Source organism: Micromys minutus (genome assembly GCF_963924665.1).
Source record: "Micromys minutus genome assembly, chromosome: 22".
NCBI lineage: Eukaryota > Metazoa > Chordata > Mammalia > Rodentia > Muridae > Micromys > Micromys minutus.
Window position 1 is genome coordinate 2696132 of NC_137957.1, and position 11318 is coordinate 2707449.

General features: G+C 37.9%; 1 pseudogene across 1 annotated transcript; it reads right to left on the minus strand.

Annotated features, from left to right (window-relative positions):
- Nucleotides 1–814: 814 nt before the first annotated feature.
- On the minus strand, nt 815–2470 carry LOC308435257 (ornithine decarboxylase-like; annotated as a pseudogene). Its single transcript has 2 exons — nt 2354–2470; nt 815–2185 (listed from the first exon to the last, which is right to left on the minus strand). The product of its transcript is annotated as an ornithine decarboxylase-like (transcript).
- Between the last annotated feature and the right edge of the window lie 8848 nt (nt 2471–11318).

The following is an 11318-nucleotide window of genomic DNA, read 5'->3' on the forward strand; positions in this document are numbered from 1 at the left end:
GTTCCTGGTCAGAGATGCTCAGCCTCTGAGCCACCTTTCTGGCTCGCAGGTGGGCCAGGCTCCGCTCTGTGTCCTGAAGTCGTCTCCGGGTGGGAACAGAAGTTCCTAAGATCTGTTCCCAGTCACTGGATCGGGGAGGACAGGGCAGGTCAGGGCAGGGGATGCCCTTTCCGTGTGCACTCCGCAGAGATCCCTCTGCTCTCCTGCAGCCTAGGTCTCCCACTCACCAGTTGCTCAGCCTGTACCAGCCGCCTTTCCGGCCGGCAGTTGGGCCAGGCTCCGCTCTGCGTCCTGAAGTCGTCTCCCCCAGATTTTTTTCTTAATATCCATTTATCAGTGAATGCATACCATGTGTGTTCTTTTGTGACTAGGTTACCTACTCAGGATGATATTTTCTAGTTCTATTCATTTGCCTAAGAATTTCATAAAGTAATTGTCTTTAATAGCTAAATAGTACTATATTATCTAAATGTACCACATTTTTAAAAAAATTTCAAGATACTTTATTTTCAAATGGGTCACAGCATAAGCCTTGGACCTATTCTGCCCATGTACAAGCTAAAAATCAGCTTAGCAGCTGAGGGGTACTTGTTAGCATTATGTCTGAAAAGTGAATAAAAATCCATATAAAATATTCATAGTTTCCATAGGAACACAGTAAGTGTGATGCCCATCTCCTAGCCTTCCATACTGCATTGGTGCCTACACTAATATTACAAAGACATTCCAAACTAGCAGTAATTAAGTTAAATGGTTCCCCTCCAAATGCCTTAATTCAAGCTGACCTTGCAGGTAAAAACTACAAGAATGGCATCTACATATTGATACTAGCAGAAGCACGGGCTGAAAGGTGACGGTCCATCCCACTCTTCTGGGCACAAGACACGAGCAGAGTGCCAAATCCTGCTCCTCCACTTCCGGTGGGGAGCCATGGTTCTGGATCTGCTTCATGAGTTGCCACATTGGCCATGACATTACCTAGTAGATGTTTGGCCTCTGGAACCCACTGAAAGTAGAAGCAGGAGGAATGATGTATGTGCCTTGTTTTCAAACAGCATCCAGTCACCCTCTTGCATTGCAGGCAGGTTACAGCTCTCGATGATTTAGTCAAGGCCATCACATGACGACCCCAGATGCTGGAGGAGTAATGCTTCTCATTTGGCTTGGGTTTCTTCTGCAGCAGGGCCTTCACATGTGCATGATCATAGAGAATGCAGTTAAATGATCAATACACACTCCACCATTCCCACAATACATGAAGGTTTGCTCATTTGGCTCATCTTCATTGTCAGACCCCAGCTGCTTTTTCCACATGGTATTTTTGGCACTGATATTCACTGCAAGCGTGAAAGCTGATGTGACATGGTATCTGTCTGGCTCAGCTCTGATTCTCACTCCAGAGTCTGATGGGAAGCGCTTGTCCAGAGCTGGGTTGGTTACACTGCTGATTTCTTCAGATTTGAGCTTTGTATCTTCAGATCCAGGGAAGCCACCACCAATATCAAGCAGATTCATGCTGAAACCAACTTCTGTTCCCATGTCAGAGATACAGCAGGCGTCTGACACTGCCTGCACGAAGGTCTCAGGGTCAGTACACCCACTGCCTACATGGATGCTGACACCAGTGACGTCAATATTTAGCTCTTTTGCCCATTCCAAAAGAAGCCTGCTGGTTTCCAGTGTGGCACCAAACTTAACACTGAGGTGACAAACTGCTTTGGAATCATCAGTGGCAATCCGCAAAACCAACTTTACCTTTGGATGTGCTCTGGAGACTTTCATCAGTTCAATTTCACTGTCAAAAGTCGTCAACTGGACTCCATTACTGGAAGCATACTTGATCTGACACCTGGTTTACAAGAATTTGCATAGATAATCCTCTGTGGAGTCACCCCAAGTCCCTGCACCAGCTGTATTTCAGTCTTGCTTGCACAGTCAAATTCTGTCCCAATGGCAGCTAGGATGCTGACTATGGCTCTGCTGTCATTATACTTGACTGCGTAAAAGGGAGTAACTTGGGGAAGAGCTTTTAGCCACCTCAGATTCTTCTTTAGAATGTCTCCAAGGTCCGCAACATAGAAAGCATCCTTTTCATCAGAGGAAGGTCCAGAATGTCCTTAGCAGTAAAGCCTTCATCAAGGATATGGCAGTCAAACCAAAGCTGCTCATGGTTTCTCTGATGTGGCTACAGAAAACTTAGAGATGGAATTAAATTATCGCCAGCTCTCACAAGGACAACTTATCTAAGAACTCTGAATGCTGTCTCCTCGGAGTGGTGGAAACCCTCACAGCACATGGACGTGGCCGACCAGACTCATAGAGCAGCTGCCGCTGAACCCCAAGGACTGTCCACTGCCGTCCTGTCAGTGGCCTCTTTGAGCCTGGTGAATATGCCTGTGCGAGGTGGCACAGAGCTGCTGGCTGAGGGCAGCCGGCAGCAGCGGCTGCAGGGACTGATCATAGACCACATCTTTTGTATCCGTTCTTCAGTTGAGGGACATCTAGGCTGCTTTCAATTTCTGGCTATTATAAATAATGCTATTATTTCCTTAGTGGAACATGTGTCCTTGTTATATGCCTACAAGGGGAGCTGGGTCCTGTGGTAATGCTATGTCAGATTTTCTGAGGAACCACAGGACTAATTTTCAGAGTAGTTGTACCAGCTTACAATCCCACCAGTAATGAAGGAGTGTTCCTTTTTCTCCACATCTTCTCCAGCATCTGCTGTCATGTAAGGTTTTGATCTTAGCCATTCTGACTGGTGTGAGGTAGAATCTCGGGATCATTTTGATTTGCACATCCCAGATGACTAAGGATGTTTAACATTTCTTTAGGTGATTCTCAGCCATTCAAGATTCCTCAGTTGAGAATTCTGTTTCACTCTGTACCCCATTTTTAATAGAGGTATTTGGTTCTATCGAATGTAGGATTAGTAATGATTTTTTCCCAATCTGTTGGTTGATGTTTTGTTCTATTGGCAATGTCCTTTGCCTTACAGAAGTTTTGCAATTTTGTGAGGTCCCTTTTGTTGGATGTTAATTTTAGAGCCTGGGCCAATGGTGTTCAGGAAAATTTCTTCAGTGCCAATGTGTTGGAGGTTCTTTCCCACATTCGGTTCTATTGGATTCAGTGTATCTGGTTTTATATGGAGAGCCCAAATCCACTTGGACTTGAGCTTTGCATGAGAAGATAAGAATTAATCAATTTGCATTCTTCTACATGCTAACAGCCAGTTGAACCAGCACCATTAGTTGAAAGTGCTGTCTAAGCTTTCTGGGGTTAGTATCCAATTATCAGTGACTACATATTATGTCTGTTCTTTTGTGACTGGGTTATCTCACTCAGGATGATATTCTCTAGATGCATCCATTTTCTTAAGAATTTCATAAAGTCATTGTATCTGATGGCTAAGTAGTACTCCATTGTGTAAATATACCACAATTTTTGTATCCATTCATCTACGGAAGGACATCTGGGTTCTTTCCAGTTTCTGGTTATGAACATTGTGGTGCATGTGTCTTTGTTGTATGTTGGAGCTTCTCTGTTAAATTTAAAAAATGCTGTCTATTTTCCATTGAATGGTTTTAGCTACTTTGTCAAAGATCAAGTGACCATAGGTGTGTGGGATCATTTCTGGGTCTTCAATTCTATCCCATTGATCTACCTGCCTGTCTTTGTACCAGTGCCATACAGTTTTTAATCAATATTGCATTGTAAAACAGCTTGATGTCGGAAATGGTTATTTCCCTGGAAGTTCTTTTATTGTTGAGAATACTTTTTGCTATCTTGGTTTTTTTCTTATTCCAAATGAATTTGAAAATTGCTATTTCTAACTCTATAAAGAATTGAGTTAGAATTTTGATGGGGATTGCATTGAATGTGTGGATTACTATCAGCCAGTTGAAAAATTTTGCTATATTAACTTGCCAATCCATGACCATGAGAGATCTTTCCATCTTCTGAGATCCTCTTTGATTTCTTTCTTCAGAGACTTGAAGTTCTTGTCATAGAGATCTTTCACTTTCTTGGTTAGAGCTACACCAAGTTATTTTATATGCTTTATAACTATTGTGAAGCGTTTCCTTTCCCAGCCTTTACTTTTCTTTGATTAGAGGAAGGCTACTGATTTGTTTGAGTTAACTTTATATCCAGCCACTTTGCTGAAGTTGTTTATCAGGTTTAGGGGTTCTCTGGTGGAATCTTTGGAGTCACTTTAAGTATACTATCATGCCATCTTCAAGTAGTGATATTTTGACTTCTTCCTTTACAATTTGTATCTGTTTGACCTCCTTTTCTTGTCTAATTGCTCTGGCTAAGACTTCGAGTACTATATTAAATAGGTAAGGAGTCAGTGGACAGACTTTTCTATTCCCTGATTTAATGAAGTTTCTACAAGTAGTTTGCTGTGTATTGCTTTTACTATGTTTAGGTATGGGCCTTGAAATCCTTATATTTCTAGGACTTTTATCTTGATAGGGTGTTGAATTTTGTCAAATGCTTTCTCAGAATCTAATGAGATGATCATGCGTTTTTTTTCTTTTAGATATATAAATATAGATATAGATATAGATGTAGATGTAGATAGATATAGATAGAGATAGAGATAGAGATAGAGATAGAGATATATAGATATAGATATAGATATAGCTATAGCTATAGCTATAGATATAGATATAGATATAGATATAGATATAGATATAGATATAGATATAGATATAGATATAGATATAGATATAGATATAGATATAGATATAGATATAGATATAGATATAGATATAGATATAGATATAGATATAGATAGACTATTTTATATATCCTATTTTATGGACTAGTTTGGAGAGTATTGGTATTAGGTCCTCTTTGAAGGTCTAATAGAATTCAGCACGGAAACCATCTGATCCTGGGCTTTTTTAAAATTGGGAGGCTTTTAATGATTGCTTCTATTTCTTTAGGAATTATGAGTATGTTAAGATGGTTTATCTGATCCTGATTTAACTTTGATGCCTGTATAGGAAATTATCCATGTCATCCAGGTTCTCCAGTTTGGTTGAGTTTAGACTTTTGTAATAGGATCTGATTATGTTTTAATTTCTGCCCTCGGTTTCTGTTGTTATATCTCCCTCTTCATTCCTGATTGTTTTGTTTGGATACTGTTTCTGTGCTCTCTGGTAAGTCTGGCTAAGGGTTTATATATCTTGTTGATTTTCTCAAAGAACCATATTCTACTTTTGTTGATTGTTTTGCATGGTTTCTAACTGGTTGCTTTCAGCCCAGAGTTTGATTGTTTCCTTCTATCTACTCCTCTTGGGTGTATTTGCTTCCATTTGTCCCAGAGCTTTCAGCCGAGAAGTTAAGTTGCTAGGATATGATCTCTACAACTTCTTTATGGCAAACTGGGAGGCATAAGTTTTCCTCTTATCACTGCTTTCGATGAATTCCAAAGGTCTTTGATGTTTTTCTTTATTTCATCCCTGACCAAATTATCATTGAGTAGATAGTTGTTCAGATTCCACGTGTGTGTGTGATTCCTGTTGTTTTTGTTGCTATAAAATCCTTTTGAACAGATTCAAACTCCTGCATTTCCCAGAAAATAAAAAGCCTCCTATCCCATCACCCAAGTACAAGACAACAAGATATAATAAGACTAGGAACAAACCCTCATATTAAGTCTGGACCCAGTAGAAGAAAAGAGGACCCAAGAACACACAAAAGGAGTCAGAGACAAGTGCACATCTACTGTCAGCAATTCCACAAAACACCAAAACAAGATATATATTGTTTCAATTTGACTGTATCATGGAAAGTCTTTTTTTTTCATCTGTGCTTATCACATGTTTTGTTCTGTATAGTAAACTGGGTTGACCTCTGTGGTCTCTTAGAGTCTGCAGGATGTCTGCCTAGGCCCTTATAGCTTTCAAGATTCTATTGAAAAAATAGGAGGTAATCTGAATAAATCTGCCTTTATATATTACTTACTCCTTTCCCCTTACAGTTTTTTATTGTATATTATCTGTATTTACATTTCAGATGTTATCCACTTTCCACCAAACCCATCTCCCCTCCCTCACCCATTGCTTCCATAAAAGTGCTTCCTCTCCCAAATTCCCTCTCCTACCTCAACATTCACCTACACTGAGAAAATGACCCTTTGCTGAACCAAAGTCCTCTCCTCTAATTGATTCCAGTGAATGATATTATCTGCTGCATATGCACCTGAAGCAATGGGTCTCTTTAGAATAACTCATTGATTGGTATTTTAGTCCCTAGGAGCTGTGGTGTGTTTGGGTAGTTGAAAATTTTGTTTTTCCCATGGGGGTTGCAGACCCTTTAAGCTACTTCTGTCTTTTTCTAGCTCCTTCATTGGTGTACCCATGTTCAGTCTAATGGTTAGTTGCCAGAATCTTTCTCTGTATCATTAAGGCTCAGGCAGAGCCTCTGAGGAGGCATTTATATCAAATTCCTGCCAGGAAGCACTACTTGGCATTAGCATTAGTGTGTGGGTTTAGTGACTGCATATGGGACGGATACTCAGGTGAGGCCATCATTGGAAGATCTTTTCTTCAATCCTTGCTCCTCTATTTGTACCATTATTTCTTCCCATGAGTGTTTTGTTATCCCTTCTAAGAAGGACTGAGACATTCACCTTCTGTGTTTCCTTCTCTTTTAGGTTCATAAGTTCAGCAAAAGGTTTCTTGGGTATTCCAAGCTTTTTTTTTTTTAAAGCTAATATCCACTTATCAGTGAATACATACCATGAGGATTCTTTTGTGGCTGGGTTACCTCACTCAGGATCATGAATTCAACTTCCATCCATTTCCTTAGAAATTTCAAGAAGTCATTGTATTTGATAGCTAAATTGTATTCTATTCTGTAATTGTACCACAGGTTCTGGATCCATTCCTCTGTTGAAGGATGTCTAGGTTCTTTCCAGCTTTTGGTTATTATAAATAAAGCTGCTATAATCGGGGTAGAACATGTGTCCTTGTTAGATTTTGGATCTTCTTTTGGGTATATGCCCAGGAGTGGTATAGCTGGGTCCTCAGGTAGTGGTACTATGTCCAATTTTCTGAGGAACTGCCAAAGAGATTTTCAGACTGGTTGTACTGGTTTACAACCCCATGAACAATGGAAGACTGTTCTTTCTCCACATCTTCACCAGCATCTGTTGTCACATGAGTTTTTGATCTTTGTGATTCTGACTAGTGTGAGATGGAATCTCAGGTGGTTTTGATTTGCACTTCCCTGATGACTAGGGATGTTGAACATTTCTTTAGGTGCTTCTCAGCTATTCAATATTCTTTAGTTGAGAGTTCTATGTTTAACTCTGTACCCCATTTTTAATAAGATCATTTGATTCTCTAGAGTCTAACTCCTTAAGTTCTTTTAATATATTGGATACTAGTCCTCTATCAGATGAAGAATTGGTAAAGATTTTTTTCAATCTGTTGGTTGCCATTTTGTCTTTTTGACAGTGTCCTTTGCCCTACAGATGCTTTGAAATTTCATGAGGTCCTATTTGTCGATTCTTGATCTTAAAGCATAAGCCATTGGTGTTATATTTAGAAAAATTCCCCCTTTGCCTAAGTTTTCTAAGCTCTTCCCCACTTTTTGTTCTATTAGTTTCAGTGTACCTGGTCTTATGTGGAGGTCTTTGATCCACTTTCACTTGTGCTTTGTTAAGGAGATAAGGAAGGTTCAATTTGCATTCTTCTGCATGCTGACTGCCAGGTGAACCAGTACTATTGTTGAAAAGGCTGTTCTTTTTCCACTGAATGTTTTAGCTCCTTTGTCAAAGATCACATGACAATAGGTGTGAAGGTTTGTTTCTGGATCTTCAATTCTATTCCACTGATCTACCTCCCTATCTCTGTACCAATACTATTCAATTTTTGTAACAATTGATCTGTTATACAACTTGTTGTCTAGAGCAGTGATTACACCAGAAATTTTTTATTGTTGAGAACAGTTTTTACTATCCTGGGTTTTTATTATTCCAAATGAATTTACAAATTGCTTTTTCTAACTCTATGAAGAATCGAGTTGGAATTTTGATGGGGATTGCACTGAATCTCTAGATTATTTTAGGCAAGAGGGCCATTTTTACTATGTTGATCCTTCCAATCCATTAGCATGGAAGATCTTTACAGCTTCTAAGGTATTCTTCAATTTCCTTTCTCAGAGAATTCAAGATCTTATCATACAGATCCTTCACTTGCTTGGGTATGGTCACACCAAGATATTTTATAAATTTGTGACTATTGTGAGGGGTGACAATTTTCTAATTTCTTTCAATCCTACTTATACTTTGAGTAAAGAAAGTCTACTGATTTGTTTGAGTTAATTTTCTATCCAGCCAATTTGCTGAAGTTGTTTTTTACCTGCAAAAGTTTTTAGGCAGAATTTTTGAAGTCACTTAAGTATACTATCATATCATCTGCAAATGATGATATTTTGACTTCTTTATTTCTAATTTGTATCCCTTTGACTGTTTTTTGCTGTCTGATTGCACTGGTTAAGATATCAAGTACTATACTGAATAAGTAGAAGGAGAGTGGATAACCTTGCCTAGTCCCTGATTTTAGTAGGATAGCTTCAAGTTTCTCACCATTTAGTTTGATGTTGGCTACTGGTTTTCTGTATATTTCTTTTACCTTATTTAAGTATGTGCCTTGGATTCCTGATCTTTCCAAGACCTTTGAGATGAAAGGGTGTTGAATATTGTCAAATGCTTTCTCAGCATCTAGTGAGATGATCTTTTTTTTTTCTTTTGAGTTTGTTTATATAGTGGATTACAATGATGGATTACCATATAGAGCCATCCTTGAATCCTGGCAACAAAGCCTACATGATCACAGTTAATAATGATTTTGATGTATTCTTAGATTTTATTTGCAAGAATCTTATTGAGTATTTTTGCATCAATGTGCACGAGAAAAAGTGTTCTGAAGTTCTCTTTCTTTGTAATATCTTTGTGTAGTTTAGAAATGAGCATAATTATGGCTTTGAAGAATAAACTGAGTAATGTTCCCTCTGTTTCTATTTTGTGGAATAGTTTGGAAAATATTGGTATTAGGTCTTCTATGAATTTTTTATAGAATTCAGCACTAAACCCAACTCATCCTGAGATTTTTGTGTTTGGGGAGCTCTTTATGAGTGCTTCTATTTCTTTAGGGATTTTAGGGCTGTATAGATGTTTATCTGATCCTGATTTAACATTGGTATCTGGTATCTGTCTAGAAATGTGTCCATTTTCTATAGATTTCCCAGTTTAGTTAAGTATAGGCTTTTGTAGTAGGATCTGATGGTTTCTTGAATTTTCTCAGTTTCTGTTATTATGTCTCCCCTTTCATTTCTTATTTTGTTAATCCAGATACTCTCTCTGTGACCTCTAGCTAGTCTGGCTAACAGCTTATTAATCTTGTTGATTTTCTCAAAGAACCAGCTCCTTAAAAACAGCTGTTTTAAAACAGCTCCTGTTTTTGTTGATTCTTTGTATAGTTCTTTTTGTTTCTATTTGGTTGATTTCAGCTCTGAGTTTGATTATTTCTTGCTATCTATTCCTCTTAGATGTGTCTGCTTCTTTTTGTTCTAGTAATTTCAGGTGTGCTGTCAAGCTGTTAGTGTATGTCCTCTCCTGTTTCTTTTTGGAAGCACTCAGAGGTATGAGTTTCCCTCTTAGCACTGCTTTCTTTGTGTCTCATAAGTTTGGGTATGTTATGTCCTCATTTTTGTTAAATTCTAAAAAAGTCTTTGATTTTTTTTTTTTTTTGTTGTTGTTGTTGTTGTTTTGACCAAATTATCTTTGAGTGGAGCATTGTTCAGCTTCCATGTGTATGTGGGCTTTTTGTTTGGGGTAGTTTTTTTAAGTTATTGAATACCAGGCTTAATCTATTGTGATCTGATAGGAAGCATGGGATTATTTCAATATTCTTGTATCAGTTGAAGCCTGTTTTTTTGATTGACTATATGGTCAGTTTTGGAAAAGGTACCTTGAGGTGCTGAGAAGAAGGAATACTCTTTATTTTTAGAATGAAATATTCTATAGATGTCTGTTAAATCCATTTGGTTCATAACTTCTGTTAGTTTCACTGTGTTCGTGTTTAGTTTCTGCATCCATGATCTGTGCATTGATGAGAGTGGGTGTTGAAGTTTCCCACTAGTATTCTATGTGGTGCAATATATGTTTTGAGCTTTAATAGGGTTTCTTTTATGAATGTGAGTGCCCTTCTATTTGGAGCATAGATGTTCAGAATGGAGAGTTCATCTTGATAGATTTTACCTTTGATGAGTAAAACAGTGTCCTTCCTTATCTTTCATTCAAGATTTTTTTTAATTTTTTATTTTTAACAACTTTATTTTTCAAAACAGCGATAAATGTACAGATTTTAAAAGCATTTTGCATAAAACTATATGAATATATTTTTGTCAGTACTTGATATTTCTTAAAGGTTTGATAGTATTAATTAAAAACTTACTAGTTTCAATGAGCAAAAGTACATATAAATAACATGGAAATAGTCAAAGTTCTCTTGGTGTGTAAAGATTAAACATAATGATTTTTAAATACCAAGGGTTGCCACAAGGTTGCATTCTTAACTCTATTATTATTAATGATTTAAGGTCTAGGTGTACCACCCTCTGAGAGGGTGATATACACTTATTTTTTTTCCTAAGAAGAACTGAGGCTTTCACATCAATTCCAGAGATTTAAACAATCCTATTAAAAATGGAGTACAGAGCTAAACAAAGAATTGTCAATTGAGGAAGATCGAATGGCTGAGAAACACCTATAGAAATACTCAACATCCCTAGTCATCAGGGAAATGGAAATCAAAGCAACCCGGAGATTTCAACTTACACCAGTCAGAATGGCTACAATCAAAAACTCAGATGACAGCAGATGCTGGCGAGGATGTGGAGAAGAGGAACACTCCTCCACTGTTGATGGGGTTGTAAGCTGGTACAACCACTCTGAAAATCAGTCTGGCAGTTTCTCAGAAAATTGGACATAATACTACCTGAAGACCCAGCTATCCCACTTCTGGGCATATACCCAAAAGATGCTCCAACATATAACAAGGACACATACTCCACCGTATTCATAGCAGTCCTTTCTTTTGTAATGACTTTTGATTGAAAATCCATCTTATTCAATATTAGGATGGCTACTCCAGCTTATTATGGGACCATTTTCTTGGAAAGTTCTTTCCAAGCTTTTACTCTGAGATAGTGCATGTCTTTTTTTGATGTGATGAGTTTCCTGTATGCGGCAAAATTCTGGTTCCTTTTACATCTTCAGTCTGATAGTCTATGTTTTG